This window comes from Telopea speciosissima, chromosome 4 (assembly GCF_018873765.1).
Source record: "Telopea speciosissima isolate NSW1024214 ecotype Mountain lineage chromosome 4, Tspe_v1, whole genome shotgun sequence".
NCBI classification, from domain to species: Eukaryota; Viridiplantae; Streptophyta; class Magnoliopsida; order Proteales; family Proteaceae; genus Telopea; species Telopea speciosissima.
In genome coordinates this window covers 70377710-70398258 of record NC_057919.1, presented here as the reverse complement: position 1 = coordinate 70398258, position 20549 = coordinate 70377710, and the positions used below count along the sequence as shown (strand labels likewise).

The window sequence follows — 20549 nt, the reverse complement described above, 5'->3', positions numbered from 1 at the left end:
GATAACATTTCTGTTTATGGGTCAAGTTTCTATTCTAGAAATAACTTTTTGCATTTATGTTTTTGGGCCTAATTTTTTAACCTAAAAAAAAACCGTATTGGTAACATATAGTAATTTCTATTTTTGGAAATAAAAAATTTCATTGAATATCCAAAAATTTGGGTGGGGTGGTGTTGGAGGTGGTGAGAATGGTGGTGGTAGCACTAAAGGTGGGGGTGGTTGTTGGGCAGTGGTGGTTGAAGTTGCATTGGGCCTAAATTTTTAACAAAAACGTGTTGGTAACATATAGTAATTTCTGTTTTTAGAAATAAAAAATCCCATTGAATATCCAAAAATTTGGTGGTAGTGGCAATGAAAATAGTGGTGGGGTGGTGAAGGTGACAATGGCGGTGGTAGCAGTAGTAGAGGTGTTGGTGGCGGTAGTGGTGGTGATTGAAGTTGCATTGAAGGTCGTATTCTATTTTGAACATGAAATTATTGGTTTGCCCATTGATTTAACCATGTGATCATTAAAAAGCCACTCCCCCGTTATGTCTCCTTTTGTATATAGAAGCGTGAAGTTTCAAACTAAAGCTTCTTTTTTGGTTTTCTCAATTATTTTGAGTGTGGTTCAATAATTTTTAGGAACAGTCTGATAAAAAAAATCATTAATTCTTAAGAACAAAAAAATGAACCAACGGGAACAAACACGGATTTCTATTCCTTTCTTATTCTCATGAACCACAAAAAAAAAAATACAGAAATATTATCATGTTGGCCCTAATAAGCCAATTCAAAGAATAAGGTTAGTCTAATACTTGCAACTCCTCAGCTTGGGTGGATTCCAAATTTTATGGACAGTCCAGCTCACATGTTAAATTTCACCTTAAATAGAGTTAGTAAATGAAGGTTTTGTTTGGCTCAAATATTACGCAACAAACAAACATCAATTAAATGACGTGGGAAAATGATGATTCGTTGTCGAAGCAGAGGAGCGATGGCCGTGGACTGGACAAATTAAGGTAGAAGAAGCTGGCATCATTATCTATTTATCTTTCTCCGTCGTTGGGGCTTTTTTGGCGGTTTCTCAATCTTGGATTCAGATCCTCTATGGCACGTTGCTCATAGAGGTCCCAGCCGCGTAGACTGAGCTACGTGGGCAAAGATAGTCTTACTCCTGCCCAAACACTTTGCCCGAAAAGGGGTAAGACGGTCATAATGTGCACGACCCAATCTGTGCCGCACAGACCGCTACGAGCAACTGCACCATAGACGATCAGAATTAGGGCTTTAATTGCTTTGCTGTGAACAATAATGCCACTGATCTAGAACCAATCAAATTTAGGCAGACTCGTTCGGTTATGAAAGCAATATGCCACTATATACTATACTATATATTACCCATGTATATTCATCGACTAGAGACCGGGGAGGTGAGATGAGTCTCTTGGTCGCCGAGAGCACATTTCTTTCCCAAGGGCCACGCGACTAACACAAGATGATGGGCAAAGGCAAAGCCATAATTGCCGGTGTTTCACTCACTCTCGTCGTAGGCGTAGTGGTCGGTGTGGTGGCCAGAATAAACCGTTCTAAACAAAGCTCCAATAATGAAGACAGCACCGACGTCAACTTGTCGACGGGGATGAAGACTGTTAAGGCCGTCTGTGAAACCACCACATACAAGGATGTTTGCATGCGTACCCTTAACGAGGTTTCCAAAAATGAAACCGTTGATGATCCCAAGGCCTTCATCAAGATTGCAGTTTCTGCCACCCTGGATGAGGTGCGAGCTGCTATGGTTAATTCAAGCGTGTTGGAGAAGAAAAACAAAATAGAGAGCGAGCAGAGTGCATTTGCAATCTGTAATGAATTGCTGCAATTCTCCATCGATGATCTCGAAGAGTCGATCTCGTTGGTAGTTGAAAACGATTTGAAGACGGTGGACAATCCCATACCGGACCTTGCCAACTGGTTGAGCGCCGTGGTCTTTTACCACGAAATTTGTCGGGATTCAATTAAGGATCCGGATCTGAAGTTGGCAATGAACAATGTGCTCCTCAATTCCACCCAGCTGACAAGCAATGCGCTTGCCATTATTGTGGAATTCTCCCAAATCCTTAGTGCCTTGAACATACCTCTCCCCGACTGTATCCCCAAATCACGACGGCTCTTGGAAGCGGCGGATGTCAACCAAGTTGACAGCAGTGGTTACCCCACGTGGTTCTCAGTAGCAGACCGCAAGCTCCTCGCCGTCAACGGCGACAAAATTTTGAAGCCAAACGCAGTGGTTGCCAAGGAAGGGAGCGGCCAGTTCAGGACAATCCGCGCAGCTCTAGACGCTTACCCTGCTTACCAGGACAAAAACAGTAGGAGGAAGACGAGGTACGTTATCTACGTTAAGGCCGGCATCTACCAGGAGTACATCAACGTCACCCAGGAACAGATTAATGTCTTCATGTACGGAGATAGCCAAAACCAGACCATCGTCACAAGAAACAGGATGTGTGGAGATGATAAAGATGAAAATGCCCCAAAAACCCGAACGACCCTAACAGCCACCTTCTGTAAGTTCAATCAACCACGTACATACATAAATAAATATTATTGCATGCAGCACGATTGATCGTCTTAATAATTAATTTTGAATATATATATATATATATATATATATATATATATATGCATGCATGCGCAGCGGTCATTGGATAGGGGTTTATAGCCAAATCAATGGGATTCCAAAACACAGCCGGCCCAAAAGGACACCAGGCCGTGGCTCTCCGAGTCTAAGCTGATAAATTGGTCTTCTATAATTGCATGATTGACGGTTACCAAGACACATTGTTCGTATAGACTGTTGGGATAAGAATACCGGCTCGGTCAGAACGAGCTACAGCAATCGTGTAATCCAGGCCCAGCTCGAGAGGACGATCGAGGGACAAAGGTGTCATTGTACATGCCCAACGAGAGATATATCCTACGAAGCTTACGTAGGACACTCCAAGTCTATTAGGTGTTCGACATGGTCCTAGACTTCCGCCCACGTCATGCCCAATCAGGTGCGTGGGAATCGACGGATAAACATTATCTCCGGATTACACTCTCCAACGGTCTCACTCCACTCCGGGATTTCAGCTTCCCTATTCAGGCACAACTCGGACTCTCCACCACCTTAAATAAGGGAGGTAACACACGTATAAGCCATCTGAATTCTAATTTTTCTGACTATTGCTCAGGGATCTAACTTAAGCGTTAGAGTGAGATCACCGGCCTGGCCCGGTACTCTCTGCTAATCCTTGGCTTGCAGGAAGGATCCGCTCCAAGAGGATTTCTGACACAACAGTTTGGCGCCATCTGTGGGAACGATACAATACTCAAAGCCTTAGACTCTCCGTTTAACTGAACTTGAGATCATGGCCGGAGAACCCAACATCGTTCCATCCAATGCTCAAGCCCCACCAGCCATAGACAACCCGGTGACTCGTCAGACGACAAAGAACACCCGGGGTGGCGGGAATGCGGGAAAGAAGACCCAGCAACGGCGGACGACAACTGCTTCCGTCGACCCTCAATTACCCACGGCAGAGGAAGGGGCAAGAACTCAACCCTCTGCCACATTAGAGGCTGACCCAGCGGCGACTCAGAATCAGGGCCAGACCAGCCGCGGCGTACAGGCTTTACCACCTCCGCCACCTGTGCCCCAGGGATTTGTCCCTGAAACAGATCCCGGAGCGCCCGCCAATATCGGCCAAATCCAGGACCTACAATTGCAAGTTCTGAACCAGAGTGGGATTCTAAGAGAGATAGCTCATGAGGTGCAGGTGTTAAGGACAGCCACTGCAGTAGCCACCGCGGCTGCAGGTCTGCCACCAGCACCGATACCACCACCGGCACCATTGCAACCTCATGTACTCCCAAGAACTGCTCGGGAGAATTCAAGGATAGCAAGAGACGACGTACGAGCATCGGGAAGTAGAGCAGGATCATCACACCCATCCAGGCGAGAGCTACCTCCTCCGGGAACAGTGCGTACAGGGAACCTGCCTACTCGGAACAGGCCCTCGCATGCGAAGGATCAATCAATTTCCACCGGCCAGAGAAGTCACAGTCTGTCTGAAACAACTCATTCCAGGGCCTCAGACATACGCACTAATCAGGTAGACCCATCAAGGCTACCCTATCCAGATCTCAGGGACGAGTTGAACGCACGTCGCACATGCACAAACGCCATCAACAACCAGGTCGAAGAAAGCGAGCTTTACCGTAAGCTCAGGGAGATGAACACGAAAGTTACGGCCCTGGAGAGGGGGACAGCCCCGGACGAAAGCTTCAGGCCGGGCCAACATCCCTTTACGAGGGAGCTCATGGGAGCAGAGCTTCCCAAGGATTTTAAAACCCCCACGTTTAAGGCTTATGATGCGAAAGATGACCCCAACGACCACATCAGCTACTTCAATGCCATGATGACAGTCTATGGTGGGTCCGATGTGGTGTCCTACTGATCTTTCCCCACCTCTCTCAAGGGGCCCGCGGCGTTGTGGTTCACCAAATTGAAGCCTAACTCGATCCGAAGCTTCACAGAGCTGGCCAAGGCCTTCGTTGGCCGTTTCCAGAGCAGTGTCAAGCAAAAGAAGACCACAGCCAACTTGTTGGCTGTCAAACAGCGCTCTGATGAGTCCATCAGAGATTATATCACCTGCTTCAATGCGGATAGCCTGGAAATCAAGGACCTGGACGATGCGATGGCTTTCAATGCCCTGCACAACGGAGTCACCAACCACGATCTAGTAAAGTCGCTAGCGCTAGATCTGATAACGACTATGCCACAGCTACTAGATCATTGTTACCAATATGCCAACATGTTCGATATCATGAAGGCGAGAAAAGCAATGGATGGAAGAGCTCCCGAGAAGAAAAGGACGAGTGAAAAGGAAGACAAGAAGGGGGACGACAAGAGAGCGAGGTCAGAGAGGGATTCAAGTCCCGAGTATACCCCAATCAATACCACCAGGCTAAAATCCTGATGGAAGTATTGGATCGAGGGCTACTGCAACGGCCCCGGCCAATGTTTTCAAAATTGGAGGATCGGAATCCGAACAAATTTTGCGAGTTCCACCGAGATAGGCCATGACATAGAGGACTGCAGATAGCTAAAGAGGGAAATAGAAGATGTGATCCAGAAAGCCCACCTGAGGCGTTATGTCAAGGAGGCGAGAGATAACCCTCGAGGCCAAGAAACCACAAGGAATGACTGGCGAAGAGATGATAAAGCCCAAAGAGGGGGAGATAGGGATCGCCAAAGCAATCAGAGAAACAATCATCAGGAAGTCAGGAGAAATCAGGACGAGACCAACACATCCACAGTCCCGGCTATCCTCACCATCCTGGGAGGACCAGGGCAAGAGTCAACTCGCCAAGCTAAGGCGAAAGCAAGATTTGTGGCAGTAGCAAAAATCTCTGAAAAGAAAGCACGCACGGAGCCCGAGATCACTTTCTCAGACCGAGACATGGAGGGGCTGAGCTGGCCGCACGACGATGCTGTCGTGGTCCAGGCGGTTATAGCCAATCGAACCGTCACAGGGTCTTAGTAGATACAGGGGCATCCGTAGATATGCTATCTTACGATGCATATCTACAATTCGGGTTCAAGGATGGTACGTTGAAGCCCGAGACCGCACCCTTATATGGATTCTCAGGAGCACCAGCGCCAATTTAAGGGTCAGTAGAGCTCCTGATGACAGTGGGAACCGCCCCATGCCAAAAAATTGTGAAGGTCAACTTCATGGTCGTTCGGGCAGCAACGGCCTACAATACCATATTAGGCAGACCAAGTCTGAACGAGTTGGGAGCGGTAGTTTCTACCAAGCACCTGAAGGTCAAGTTTTCCACCCCTAATGGCATAGGGGAGTGCCAGACAGAGCAGAAAAAAGCCAGGGAGTGCCACGCAGCATTCCTAAAGGGCATCAAGGGCAACTGTAGAGGAACAGCCTATCAGGTAGAGGTCATTGACAACCGCGGAGGAGACAAACGCTATCAGAGGGGTAAACCAGTTGAGGAGCTCGTGGAAGTCTAAGTAGATGAGCAGAACCCAACCAGGACAATTAAGATCGGGTCCCCTCTTAGCCAGGAAGAAGCCAGGGAGCTCACCCTATTCCTACAGAAGAACAAGGACGTGTTCGCTTGGTCGCCAGCAGATATGCCAGGCATACCCCGATAGATAGCGGAGCATGCCCTGCACGTAGACCCCAATAGAAAATCGATGCAACAAAAAAGAAGGACGTTCGCGCCAGAGAAGTAGACCGCGATGAAAGAAGAAATAGAGAAGCTAAAGGCTTCCGGCTTTATCAAGAAGAGCAATTTCCTACCTGGCTCGCAAATGTGGTAATGGTACCCAAGCCGAATGGAAAATGAAGAATGTGTGTTGACTACACCGACCTTAATAAAGCTTGTCCTAAAGATGAATATCCATTGCCCCGGATTGATCTGTTGATAGACGCAACAGCCGGGCATGAGAGGCTAAGTTTCATGAATGCATACTCTGGATACAACCAGATCCTCATGAAAGAGGGGGATGAGCTGTATACAGCATTTCAGTCAGACCAGGAGAACTTCTGCTACCTGGTGATGCCCTTTGGTCAGAAGAACGCGGGCGTGAGATACTAGAGAATGGTAAACAAGATTTTCAAGGCTCAGATAGGCAGGAATATGGAGGTGTACGTACACGACATGTTGGTAAAAAGCGTTAAGGCCCAGGATCACCTGGCCGGCCTAAACGAGGCATTCCAGGTATTACGGGCCCACCAAATGTGGCTGAACCATGCCAAGTGTGCCTTCGGGGTTAGCTCAAGCAAGTTCCTGGGCTATATGGTATCCCAGAGAGGAATTGAGGCCAACCTGGAAAAAATCAAAGCCATACAGGAGATGAGCTCGCCTAAGACTGTTTGTGAGGTACAAAGACTGAACAGGAGAATAGCAGCACTCGCACGCTTCGTGTCTCGTTCGGAAGACAAGTGCTTGCCATTCTTCAAAACTTTGAAGAACTTGAGAGAAGTGAAGAGTTTTCAGTGGACAGAAGAATGCCAAAAGGCCTTTAAAGACCTCAAAGTATACCTCGCTAATCCTCCACTATTGACGAGACCAGCGCCAGAAAGGGAGTTGCTCCTATACTTGGCAACTTCACCAGTGGCTGTGAGTGCCACCTTGATAAGAGAAGAAGACAGAGTCCAAAGGCCAGTATACTACGTCAGTCACGTCCTATTGGACGCAGAAACTCAATATCCCCAGATCGAGAAGCTCGCGTTTGCGCTGGTGAAAGCGGCCCAGAAGCTTAGGCCGTACTTCCAAGCTTACCCAATTGTGGTCATGACAGACCAACCTCTAAAGAAGGTACTTCATAAGCCAGACATATCCAGAAGATTGACAGCTTGGGAAATTGAGCTAAGCGAGTACCAGATCGAGTATAGGCCTAGAACGGCCATAAGAGGCCAAGCTCTAGCAGATTTCATAGCTGAATGCACCCCGGGTGAGAACGAGCAAGAAGAAGAGATCGTGTCAGAAGAAAAAATCAGCCCAGGGACATCCTAGACAATGTTAGTGGATGGATCGAGTAACGCGGAGGTCTGAGGAGTAGGCTTTGTCCTAACAAGCCCGGAAGGTTTCCCAATATAGTTCGCGCTACGCCTGCACTTTCCCGCCTCCAATAATGAGGCTGAGTACAAAGCACTGATTGGGGGGCTACGAACCGCAAAGGCTGTGCAGGTGAAGAATCTAGCCGTATGGGCTGACTCGCAACTGGTCGTAAACCAAGTCAATGGAGATTATGAGGCCAAAGATGATTGCATGGCAGCATATTTAAAAGAAGTGAAACAGTTGCTCAGCTCGTTCGAGAGCTTCGAGATAATCAGGATTCCACGTTGCAAGAACAAGAAGGCAGATGCACTTTCACGTTCATCTAAAGAAGAACTAGCACAGCTTGACAACTCGGTATATATTGAACAACTTTATAGACCCACTCATCTAGTTCGAGAGGTCGTGTTGGTCGAAGTCGAGCCCAGCTGGATGGATCCGATCGTTGCGTATCTGAAAGACAACGTTCTACCCCAAAACAAAATAGAGGCACGAAAGGTTCAAAGCCGCGCCGCCCGATATACTTTAACAGAAGGAGAGCTTTACAAAAGGTCAATCACAGGCTCGCTGTTGAAATGTCTAACTCCCACACATGCCCTGAACGCCTTGTCAGAGGTCCATCAAGGCATTTGCGGTAGTCACATGGGGGGACGCCACCTGGCCTACAAGATACTGAGAGCTGGACTCTATTAGCCCAACATGCAGAAGGACGCCATCCAATATGTGAGGAGGTGCGAGCCATGTCAAAAGTTTGCAGACATACCGCGGCAGCCCTCTACAGAGCTGGCTTCTATACTTAGTCCAATCCCCTTTGCTATGTGGAGGATGGACATACTGGGTAACTTCACTCTAGCCTCAGGGAATAGAAAATATCTCGTGGTCGCGGTAGACTACTTCACCAAGTGGGTAGAAGCTGAGCCTTTAGCCAAAATCACGCGATAACAAATGGAGAAATTTTTCAGGGACAAGATTATCTACAGGTTTGGCCTGCCAAAGATCCTGGTGACAGATAATGGGAAACAATTTGACAACCAGCAGTTCGATACATTCTGTGCCCAATACGGCATCAAACATCGAGCGACCTCCGTAGCATATCCACAAGCCAATGGTCAAGCAAAAATCACAAACCGCACCTTGCTCGTAGGAATAAAGAGAAGGCTAACTGAAGCAAAGGGAAGGTGGGTCGATGAACTACCGAGTGTACTATGGTCGTACAGAACTACAGTTCGAACGCCTACGAGGGAGAGCCCGTTCAGGCTTGCCTATGGAAGCGAGGCACTGGCTCCAGTAGAGGTCGTGGTAGGATCACTCTAAAGTTTAAACTTCAATGAAAGAACATACCAGGACGGGCTGAGGGAAAATCTGGATTTTCCAGACGAAGTCAGGGAGGACGCGTTGATGAGAAACGTGGAGTACAAACAAAGAACGGCCCGTTATTATAATTTCAAAGTCAAGGAAAGGACATTCAGGGCAGGAGACTTAGTGGTACGAAAAGTTAGCTCCTCCCAGCCATAGCACCAAGGCAAGCTGGACGCAAATTGGGAAGGACCATATGTGATCTCCAAGCAGATCAGGCCAGGGACCTATAGCTTGAAGACCCCAGGGGGCAACACGATACCTCGACCAAAAAATTATCAGTAAGTGATTGATGTAAAGTTATCCTTGATCAATGCGATATCACTTCGCGGTTCGAATATTGTGCAAGCATCCAAGAAAGTCTGACTCCCGTAATCAGCGCAAAAGCCTAGCTCGCAAGGGCTAGCACAAAAGTCTGACTCTCGTAGTCAGCACGAAAGCCTAGCTCGCAAGGGCTAGCACAAAAGTCTGACTCTCGTAGTCAGCACGAAAGACTAGCTCTCAAGGGCTAGCACGAAAGTCTGACTCCGTAGTCAGCACGAAAGCCTAGCTCGCAAGGGCTAGCATAAAAGTTTGACTCTCGTCGTCAGCACGAAAGACTAGCTCGCAAGGGCTAGCACGAAAGTCTGACTTCGTAGTTAGCACGAAAGTCTGACTCTCGTGGTCAGTACAAAAACCTAGCTCACAAGGGCTAGCATGAAAGTCTGACTCCCGTAGTCAGCACGAAAGCCTAGTTCGTAAGGGCTAGCATGAAAGTCTGATTTCAGTAGCGAGCACAAAAGCCTAGCTCACCGGGGTAAGCACCCAAGTCTGACTCCCGCCGTCGGCATGGAGGCCCGAATCGCAGAATTAAAAGAAAGACATGGTCTCCTCAAGAATAGAGCTCAAACATCCGAAAAAGGAAATTCAAGACAAGTGCAAGTAAAAAATAAAAGAATCTTTTATTAACCTCTTCAGAAATACAAGTATAGGCAAAGATCGCGATATACAAGAAAGTCACAAAGATCATTCTCGGTGCAAATACAGTAACCTGTAAGGAGAAAACGTGGAAAACTAAAAGTTCCACGGCCCTATAAGCCCATGGATGAAGAGTCGGCACCGGGGGTCATCAAGGGTGAGACAGGAATAGCATTAATAACCGCAACGTCAGACGGGCTGATACAGAGCCCATCAAAAGTCACGGCCCTTGAGTGACCCAAAAACTGGAGAAGACCGCAATAGTAAATGGGATTCACCATGCAAATGCTCTGGGCCCCAAGAAGCTCAGTCATCCCCTCCTCCTCCTTGGCCAGGAAGAAGAGTTGGGGAGGAGTAAGCGCGAGGAGGCTTAGGGCCCTTCAGCAGCTTCGATAACTTCACATCCCAACCTTCCATGCACATTAACAGTGGAAAGCAGCAGCGCCGGTCTCCTCCAGATCTTCTACCCTTTTGCAGTAACCTTGCCACCCTAAAGAGATTGGTATGAAAGGAAACACAAAGGGGATGCTCCACGGCCAATCGCCGGAAGGACAGGACTTGTTGATCGAGGATTGAAGCCGTGAAGCTCAATGTCGATGGAAGATTGAAGCCGAAAATAGAATGAGACCGAGTCTCCGAAATTTGCAACCCCTGCGTCTAAAGAAATAATGGAGCCACGCGCAGCGGTAGGAGCATAAGTCCTTAGTGAGGATGAAGAATGGTGAACTAGCAAAGGGAGCCATGACCCTGTGAACGATGAAAGAATTGAAGCAAGCAATTCCTATTTAAAGAAGAAAAGCGATGGTTCGATAACCTAAACTGCCCAGGAGGCGTATAAAGCCTCAAGCCACGTGGACTAATCCCGCGGGCTCACATTTTTTAAAGACATCGAAAAGGATACGGGCGCAGCAGGATGATGGTTCAAAACTCGGAGTAACATAAATGGCAAGATACATCGTGAACCACGTGGCCAGATCTTGCTAAAGCACACGCCTCTCCTAAATGCTAGTAGCGGCGTGAATACAGGATTGACAATTCAATTCCCATATATCCAGCGGCACATGGTCATCCCACATTGGCCCAAGGAATAATTTAAAGAGCGTCATTTTCGAGAAAGCAGTTCAAAGGTCAGTTCCCATAAATAGAAAAAGAAATCAAAGGTCAATCGAAAAGAAAAAGCAATAAAGGCCTACTGGGAGGATTCACAGAAGATATTTGGGGAAAGGCCCAACGTCATAATGAAGCACGCATCTCGAAGAAGTAGAAATGTTAGAATTTCAAAGGGAAGAAAGAATGGCGTGACCCGAGGGTCAACTAGCTCGAGCGAAAGAATTCTCGATCAAAGGAAGGAACACGTTCCAGTGCTTGAGAAGGGAGTTTCATTAACAACAAAACCAAGTTTCTACATCTTCAAGACAAAAATAGGTCTCTACATCTTCAAAAAAAAAAAAAAAAACATCAAAGCCTTCAACTGCTAATGGGGGGATTGGAGATAGTGGCTGCCTCAGTGGGAGAAGGATCAACCGAAGAAGGGTCCAACGAGAGGCCTGCAGAGGCCAAGGTCGCATCTCCAGGGGGAGAAGGGGACAGGACAGGCTCTTCTGAAGGAGCCACGATAGCGCTAGGGGGAGACGCCGGGGCAGGGAGATCCTCCTTGTCCACTGGATCTTCTGCGCCCTCGGGCACGTCAGGGGTCACAGGAACAGGCGGAACATAGTAACCGGAGCCAGAGAAGTCATATCCCAGGGTCGCCTCAAGGACATATTTCACAGTGTCATCAACCCCAGTCATGTAGCCCTTACGGCTCACCTCCTTCATACGCTCCCTCAGTTCATCTGAGGACTTGAAGGCCTCCAGTGCCACCTTGACAGCCTCGTCGATAACTTGAGGCTGCTTCTTTTAAAAGACAACGAAGTCCGCTGCGATGGAATCAGTCTTCCTCGCCACTATGGCAGCGTCATTCTTGGCTCTTTCCAGCTCTGTCTCCAACATCGCAATACGCTCGATAAAGCACTTGTTAGCGTCCTCATAACCCTGAGCTACCTCCATCATCTTAGAAATTATGGCCGCGACAGACTCTACTTGCTCCTCCACGAGATCCCTCATTTTCTTCTCCTCCTCGTAAGAGGTAGAGAAGGCCGCTACCCACCGACGTAGCTCGCTCGCCCCCCGAGTAACCTGAGAAGCAAAGAACACATCAGAGAAGACTTCAGAAAGAACTACGAGAAGGACAGCCTGATTTGAGATATACCTTGGCAAAATCCATTGCGAACGAGTTCAGAAGCTCCTCGGCCGGGCGAGATAAAAAATTCTTAACATCCTCGGAAGGATCGTGGTCCATCAGCTCGCCATCCACGCGAGGAGAGTGAAGGGAGGACTCGCCCTCGTAAACCTCCCACTGAAACTGAAGGCGATTCTTCCCCCTGGGAGGAGGAAGAACGTCGGGTGAGCCCTTGCTAGATTTCCCCTTAGGAACGTCTTGGGGGACTGACTTGGGGGCCTTCAAAGCTTGGATGGCCTCCCCCGAAGATGCAACACCCTGAGCGGCTCTTTTCGGGGCAGGATCAACACTCATCGCTTCATCACGCGGCCTCTTCTCAGGGATCTTGGGTGGCATGACCTTGTTGGGCACTCTCTCTTTACCCTTGGAGGAATCTTCCTGCCTCCTGTGGCCGCCGCTGGCAGAAGAGGAATCCCCTATGGAGATGCCTGGGAGCAAAGAACGAGTAGGACGCCGAGACTGTCTCTCCAGTACCTTTTTCCTGGCTGACGCAACCTGTTCGCAAAGATCGTGGGTGTCCGGTTTGTAGTCCACTGGAAAAGATAGACGTAAGGTCAAATACGGATCGTGATCATAAAAAGATAAATCCGAGGCGAAAGGGACTCACCCCGCGCTGAGGTCAGTTCGTGCTCAATCAGCAGACCCTCATTTGCCAAACCACGCACATCAAAAATCGTGCCTATCGCCGCCATCTCGAGAGATTGTTGATCATAAGAGCTTAGCATAGGGACCTGATTCCCAGTCCGCAATCGAGCGGGTCCCTAGTCCGTTCTAAAGGGGTTATTCTCAATACGTGCAAAGAAAAAATAATCTTTCCATTTCTTCACTGAGTCGGGGATATAGGAGACAAAGGACTTGGGTCCATACGACCCCGAGGGACTACGTCGAGCCATATAGAACCACACATCGTCGGAGGGCTTCAGGTTGTAAAGGTACAGGAATAGCACCCACGAGGCCTTACGGCCGATTTGGGCAAAGAACAAGTAGAAGCCTAGAAGATGCTTTCAGGAGTTGGCAACCAGCCGACAGGAGGAAATCCCGAAATGATCCAGCACTTCTCAAATGAACTGGTGAATAGGGAAGCGCAAACCGCACTGTAAGGCAACTTCATATAGACACACAGTATTTGGTCATGGGATGTTCGCCCTCTCAGTCCGGGTAGGGACCCAAGTCTCTACCGATGTAGGAAATCCGTATCGGAGGCGGAGGGCGGACAAAGAGCCATCAATCATGGTACTTTCAAAGGCTGCCACACCAGTGGGCCTCGCCGGGACACCCTCCTCCTCAACTCCGGAGCCACTGTCGCCATTAGCAATGCGCTCAGTAGAAGTTTCAGATGTTGCTCTCTCACCGCTATGCTGAACGGCAGGGTCTTGGGTCAATTGACGGACCCGGGCAGAGAATCTCTTTGACCCAAAAAGTATTGACCGTTCCTCTTGGGTCTCCTCAGAGCTCGCCTCAGGGTCGGAACCCCCACTCGTTTGGGGAGCATTACTGGAGTCCCCGTGGGACTCCGCCTGGGAAGAAGAAAAAGACATGATCGAAGAGACTTACTGGTAAAAGTCAGAAGGGGTCAAGAATGGAATAACCCTGCACGATTGATGCCAAGCCACAGAAGGAGAACTTGGTCCGAGGACTCGCAAATGCGATGGCATCGGAGTAAAATGCTATAGCAAAAGACAAGAATCACTGGAGGCACAAAGCTCAAAAAGGGAAAGAACCAGTAGAAGATTGTCGAAGAAGTGAAATTTCAATTTATGCACGCGAAGAGGAGGGGACGTTTCCAAATCCAATGGCTAGGGGATGCGACCCATCAAATGGCCAGGGGTAGTTGGTGTTTGGCGTCTCCCAGAGAAATTAATGTTCGTGCCACCTGACAAAACTGCATTGGAAGACTTGATATGACCAGGATCAATCATCTATAGGCTTAGCCTAGAGCTCATAATGCCTATGGACACGCGTCCGTACATTGGAGGAACGTCGAACGTCGCCTCGAATCGAGATACCTTTAGGGTTTTTTCTTTCTGCCATGTGGCCTGTGACGGCTGAATCAACAAACCATACTCAGCTGCCAACTTGTCATATCACACATGCAGAGGAGCAATCTTAGCTTGACCCCTCCGGACGCACGCATCCAGGGGAGTGGGGGACTCGTGTTGGGATAAGAATACCGGCTCGGTCGAAACGAGCTACAGCAATCGTGCAATACAGGCCCAGCTCGAGAAGATGATTGAGGGACAAAGGTGTCATTGCACATGCCCAACGAGGGAGATATCCTACGAAGCTTACGTAGGACACTCCAAGTCTCGCAAGGATCGACATGGTCCTAGACTTCCGCCCACGTCACACCTAATTAGGCGCATGGGAATCGACAGATAAATATTATCTTCGGATTACACTCTCCAACGGTTTCACTCTACTCTGGGATTTCAGCTTCCCTATTCTGGCACAACTCGGACTCTCCACCACCTTAAATAAGGGAGGTAACACTCGTATAAGCCATCTGAATTCTAATTTTTCTGACTATTGCTCAGGGATCTAACTTAAGCATTGGAGTGAGATCACCGGCCTGGCCCGGTACTCTCTACTAATCCTTATCTTGCAGGAAGGATCCGTTCCGAGAGGATTTCTGACGCAACACAGACATATCGTCAATTCTACCGAAAGTGTAAGATCTATGGCACCGTCGACTTCATATTTGGTGACTTTGCGACGTTGATCCAGAACTCTAATATTTTTGTTAAGAAACCCTTGCCCGGCCAACAGAATATGGTGATCGCACAAGGGAGGATGGACATTAAAGAGACGAGAGGTATTGTGATCCAGAACTGCCGCATCTCGCCCGATAAAACGCTAGAACCCGAAAAGTTTAAGATCGAATCATACTTGGGCCGCCCATGGAAGAACTTATCAATGACAGTGATCATGGAGTTCACACTGAACGACTTCATCCAGCCAGCAGGATGGCTACCCTGGAACAAATCTGACTTCGGAATAAACACGTGCTACTACGCTGAGTACGCCAACCGTGGGCTAGGTGCCAAGACTGACAAGAGGGTCCAATGGAAGGGCTTCCATGTCATTGACAAAACAGAGGCTGCTAAATGGATTGCGGATCCTTTCCTCAAAATCAATAAAAATGTTACTGAGGCTAACCTTTGGTTGAAGGACACCAGTGTACCTATTCACCCTAGCTTCTTCACACGTTAAAGCTTCTATATCGATCTCTATTTGTTTTTTTTTTTGTTTTTTTCAATTAAGCTTTTTCATGGATTCAGAAACTATTCTTGTTCTTTATTTGGAGTTCGATGTACAATTAAAGAGAAGAACGGCGAGCAATTGTAAATTTTATTTTGTTTCTTCTTTTTAATCTCCTACAGGCCGGGATAATTACAAATGATGGGAACTCTTACAATCACCTTTCCCCCCCTCCGCCGGCCACCATCTAAATTATATTTTTTTCACCTTAAATTGTAAATCATTTGGATGAGAATTTTGGCAGGAGATCGAAATGAAAGTTAGATCCAAATCCTCTACTGCCGAGGTGCTCGATAGGACCGTGCTATCAAGACACAACGAGGTGTGCAACGACCATCTTACCCCTGCCTAAGCATCTTACCTGAGTAGGGGTAAGGCGGTCATTGCGTGCCTCACCGTGTCTTGGCAGTACGGTCCTGCCGGACAGCTCGGCAGTAGAAGATCCAAATTGTCTTCTTTACTATCTGCTTCTGGTTTTTTACACAAAAGTGTTTTTATTTTTCTATAATTATGTAAATATCATTACTCTTATACAAAGCAAGAGATTTCCCTGTGCAACCCAATTCCAATAATTGCATACTAAACCCCCTACATTTTTTTTTTTGGTCATAAAAGGGAATATATTAAACAAGCGAGGTTGGATTACACCGTCTACATCGGTACCTAAGCAGGCATTGCGAGCCATATTCTTAGCTAGGGTTATACACATTTTGTCATCTACCGTCTTAAACTTTACACCATGAGTACAATTATAGATATACATAAACTCTTTAAACAAAACCCACGGCCAGACACGTTGGGTTGGAGAAGGAAGAGTATCTGGAATCAAACCATGATCCACCCAAATCTCTTTGATCTTCAGCCCCATGTCTGCCACTTGATCACAGCCTTTGCGGATCACAAAAAGAACAACTACCAACTCTGCAGTGTTAGAGAGAGTTCCTGTATAACAAAAACTTTAGTCTGCCATGTAACAAAAAGACATAGGACCATCCTGCGGTAGTTAGTCCTGAGTTAGAGAATCCAGCACAGATTAAAACAGGGAAGTCAAACTTGGGCAAGGCTTGAGGCAAACCAGGCAATGATAGATGAAAACTATTATCAATTACAGCCAGGGAAGAAATGGTGGGTGGGGAAATATGAAGATCTGATGACCAATTGTAAATCATGTCCACGACCCATACAGGATCAGGCTTAAGCAAGGCCACAACCGCCTTTTTTCTAGCCACCCAAATAAAATAACAGGTAATGAAGAAAACACTAAAAAACCAAAGGGGCATATATTTATCCGATTTGAAATAAAGGAAGAAAAAATGGCACACTGATTTAGGATTATCCAACTCCAAGAGATCCGTTCTTAACCCCAAAGGACCTCCTGCCCAGACGTGTTTGACCCACTCACAAGAAAAAAATAGGTGCCATAAGGATTCAACACCAGCTCCACAAAGAGCACACGTTGAGTCAATCTGGATCCATTTCGAAAGAGTGGCCTTGGTGGGTAATCCTGCATTTATTAAACACCAAGTGAAAATCTTAAATTTTGGATGAATAGGAACTTTCCAAAAGAATCTCCACCAAGAGAAATCAACATCAGAAACATCAGCACATATAGAATTAATAGAACGAGCGGCTATTTGTGTAGTAAGGATGTCATTCTTAGCTTTAATACAAGACCAACTGTCCTCAACATTAGAGTATTGGAAAGAGCACAGGAAGTTAGATAAAGGTCGTTAGAGCTCAGCCTTAAACCGGGAAAGATCCCCGTAATTACTATGAAGAAAGGAGCTCACCATTGTGGTTCTATCAGAGGACGTTAATATTGAAGGTTGCAACAAGGAGAGATTACCTGACATATTGGGAATCCATTTATCAAACCAAAAGAACATGGTTGAACCATTACTGATTTTTTTAATCACTAATTTCTCCAGATCGGGAATGATTGAAGAAATACTATTCCAAACCCAAGATCCCTTCCTGGCTCTTATAGAGGGGTCGAACAGAGAGCGCTTATGGAAATACTTGCCCTTAATTAACTTATCCCATAGAGACCGTGGCTCCGTTAGTAATCTCCATCCCAGTTTGACCAGTAGAGCCCTATTGTGGGTTTCAGCCTTACGAAATCCCAACCCACCATTCACCTTAGGAGTTAGGAGTGCACATTTTATCCCAAGAGACAAGAGGGCAGCTTTTCTCTTAGACCTATTATAATTCCCCAGCCAGAACTTGAGACACAAAGAATCAATCTGGTGGCAAGTTTTTTACGGAAAGTGGAAACAATTCATATGGAACGTGGGGGTCGAAGCCAAAACTGACTTAATTAGACCACTCCGGCCGGCATAACAGAGGAGATTAGTTTTCCATGAAGCTAGACGGATCTGCATTCTGGTGATCACCCCTTCCAATTCCAAGGGGTTCTGTTCACAACCACGAACCCCTTGGAAGCAAGTTTTATTGAATGCTTATTCCCTCCTTCTTTGGCTTCTGGAAACCTTGACTCTCTTTGTTGTGCACCTACTCTGGAGGAGGTATGAAATATTGTCTTTTCTATTGGCGCTTTGAAGGCTCTAGCTATGGATGGTTTTCCTACTGGTTTTTTTTAAACCTTTTGGGATCTTGTTCAGGCAGATATTTTCCTTTTGGTATGGAATTTTGTTGAATATGGTCTTATCCCACCTGGTCTCAACCATACTCTTATCTGCTTGATTCCTAAGCTGGATGGTGCATCCAAGGTGGGTGATTTCTGTCCTATTAGCCTGTGTAATGTTACTTACAAAGTGCTAGCTAAACTTATTGCCACCCGACTTAAAAACACTCTTCCCTCTTTTATTTCTCCTTTCCAAGCGGCCTTTATTCCTAGTAGGCAGATTACTGATAATATCATTATTGCCCAGGAAATATTTCATTTCCTTGATCACACTCGAGCTAAATCTGGTTTTGTTGCTATCAAAATTGATATGTCTAAAGCATATGATAGAATTGAATGGACTCTGATTTTATCGATTTTTAAATTCTTGGGCTTTAGTGAAAAATGGATATCTCTTATTCGGACCTTGATCTCCTCGGCCTCCTTTTCCATTAAACTTGATGGAAGCCCCTTTGAGTTCTTTAAGGCTTCTAGGGGTCTTCACCAAGGGTGTCCGCTTAGCCCTTATCTCTTTCTTGTTGTTATGGAGGTCCTTTCCCGTCTTCTCTCTGTTTATCGTGAGCTGAATTTATTCCGTGGGGTGAAGATCTCCAGATTTGCTCCAGAAATAACTCACCTGCTTTTTGCTGACGATATTTTTATCTTTTGTAGAGCTGATTCGGAAGACATTCTCACTATTAAGGCTATGCTTGATCTCTTCTCTGACCTTTCTGGCCAAAAAATCAATCTGGCAAAGAGTTGTATTCATTTTAGCAGAAATGTTCCCCCCTCCCTTAGAAGCTCTCTTAGCTCTCTGATAGGGATTAAGGAGATGACATCTACACCCCCTACATTTAACTAAAAGGCAAGAATGAAGAATGGCATTATTACCTCCCCCTCCCAAGGGGTCAAAACAAACCCAACTCATTAAACTGGAATGTGGCTTAGCATAAACTGGCCAAACAGATCAAATATGCGGCTTTCTCACAGTTTCCCTTAGTTCTTAACCTAATTAAAAACTCAGTATTAACATGAGTAGATATTGGCTTCTCATTTAGACAAGAAACATTAATCTCTCTCTCTCTCTCTCTCTCTCTCTCTCTCTCTCTCTCTCTCTCTCTCTCTCTATATATATATATATATATATATATATATATATATATATATATATCTATATATGTAATCCACTTACCTTTCACAACCAACAGAAATACCAATTTCATTAAAAAAGATAGAGGAAATTAAAGCGTGAAGATAAAATACTGCATAATCTAGTACCCTCATGTTGGGTATGACTCCCACAAATCTTTCGATTCTAGACAATAAAAGAAAACGGCCCAAAAGAAAAAAGAAAGATGTAGAATCATAGAAATTCGAAGAACACCAACATTTCTAGCAACGATAGCGGCACCAAAGAAATTGGGGACTAGGTGATGAACAACAAAGAGTCTGGGCAATTTTCTCTGCTTCTATCAGACACAAATCCTCTTTATGTATTCTCCATTTCCATACATTTGGTTCGTATTTCGAGTGATACTGTTGTTAAGCGTCCTCTCGGCCTCCTCTGTCATCTATTATTGGGCCTTCCAAGTCGAGACTAAGCCTTTAGGCTTCGAAAGCTTCTTCGCTGAAGCTCTCTCTGCTGTTGTTAGCTAGTATGTTGAACTTCGGATATTGGGAATGTTGGATATGGTGTCCATCAAATCCAAATAAATGGCTTGTTTTAATTAATTCACATTTAGTTTTATAGGCGATTGTGTGTCCAAAGCTATGACCTCAAAGTGTTCGTGACAAGGGTTGGAATTGGGTTGTCTATTTATATGGTTGCCATATTGTGTGTTTTTGAGAATGGAGATTCTAGACACAGATGTGGGTACAATTTAGTTGAGTATTGAACGTGATCATTCGAGAACCCGGCACGGTCTACTGTCAGATGTTTAGTGTAAATAGGTTCTTGAGATAGTTGTGTGGTCTTTATCGCTGCAAACCGACATGGTGTACCTTAGTGTACAAAAGGTTGAAGCCTACATATGATTGGTTACACATCACTATGCTGGGTCCACTGTCTCTACCTGTAGACGAAAGTGACGGTTAATAAATCCACTTCCCGTGTAAGGAGAATAACTCAAGAGAGAATCCTAAAATTGATTGGATGAAAATTCCGAGTTCGGTGGTTTGTAAAGTATTTACAAAAAGAATTTATAAAATTAATATTATTTAATAAATATATTGTCCAATCACCGATCAGGATGCTTTACACTAGTTGTTCACTGGACAAGGGTAGTGACAATAATTTAATTCAATGCCCCAAGGTCCATTGTGAGATGTTGTAAAGTAGAGGGACCTACACATAATGTTTTCTATCAACTATCGGATTAGTAGTTATTACCAAAACTAAGATGATCTTGTATGCAATTAATGTAATTAGCTGATTGGGTATGACTTAGTGTAGGTTACCTTGGTGCACGATCC

The 20549-nt window shown here is 46.1% G+C and overlaps 1 pseudogene; it reads left to right on the top strand.

The window, feature by feature from the left end:
* Nucleotides 1-1480: 1480 nt before the first annotated feature.
* On the top strand, nt 1481-18939 carry LOC122659615 (annotated as a pseudogene).
* Nucleotides 18940-20549: the final 1610 nt, after the last annotated feature.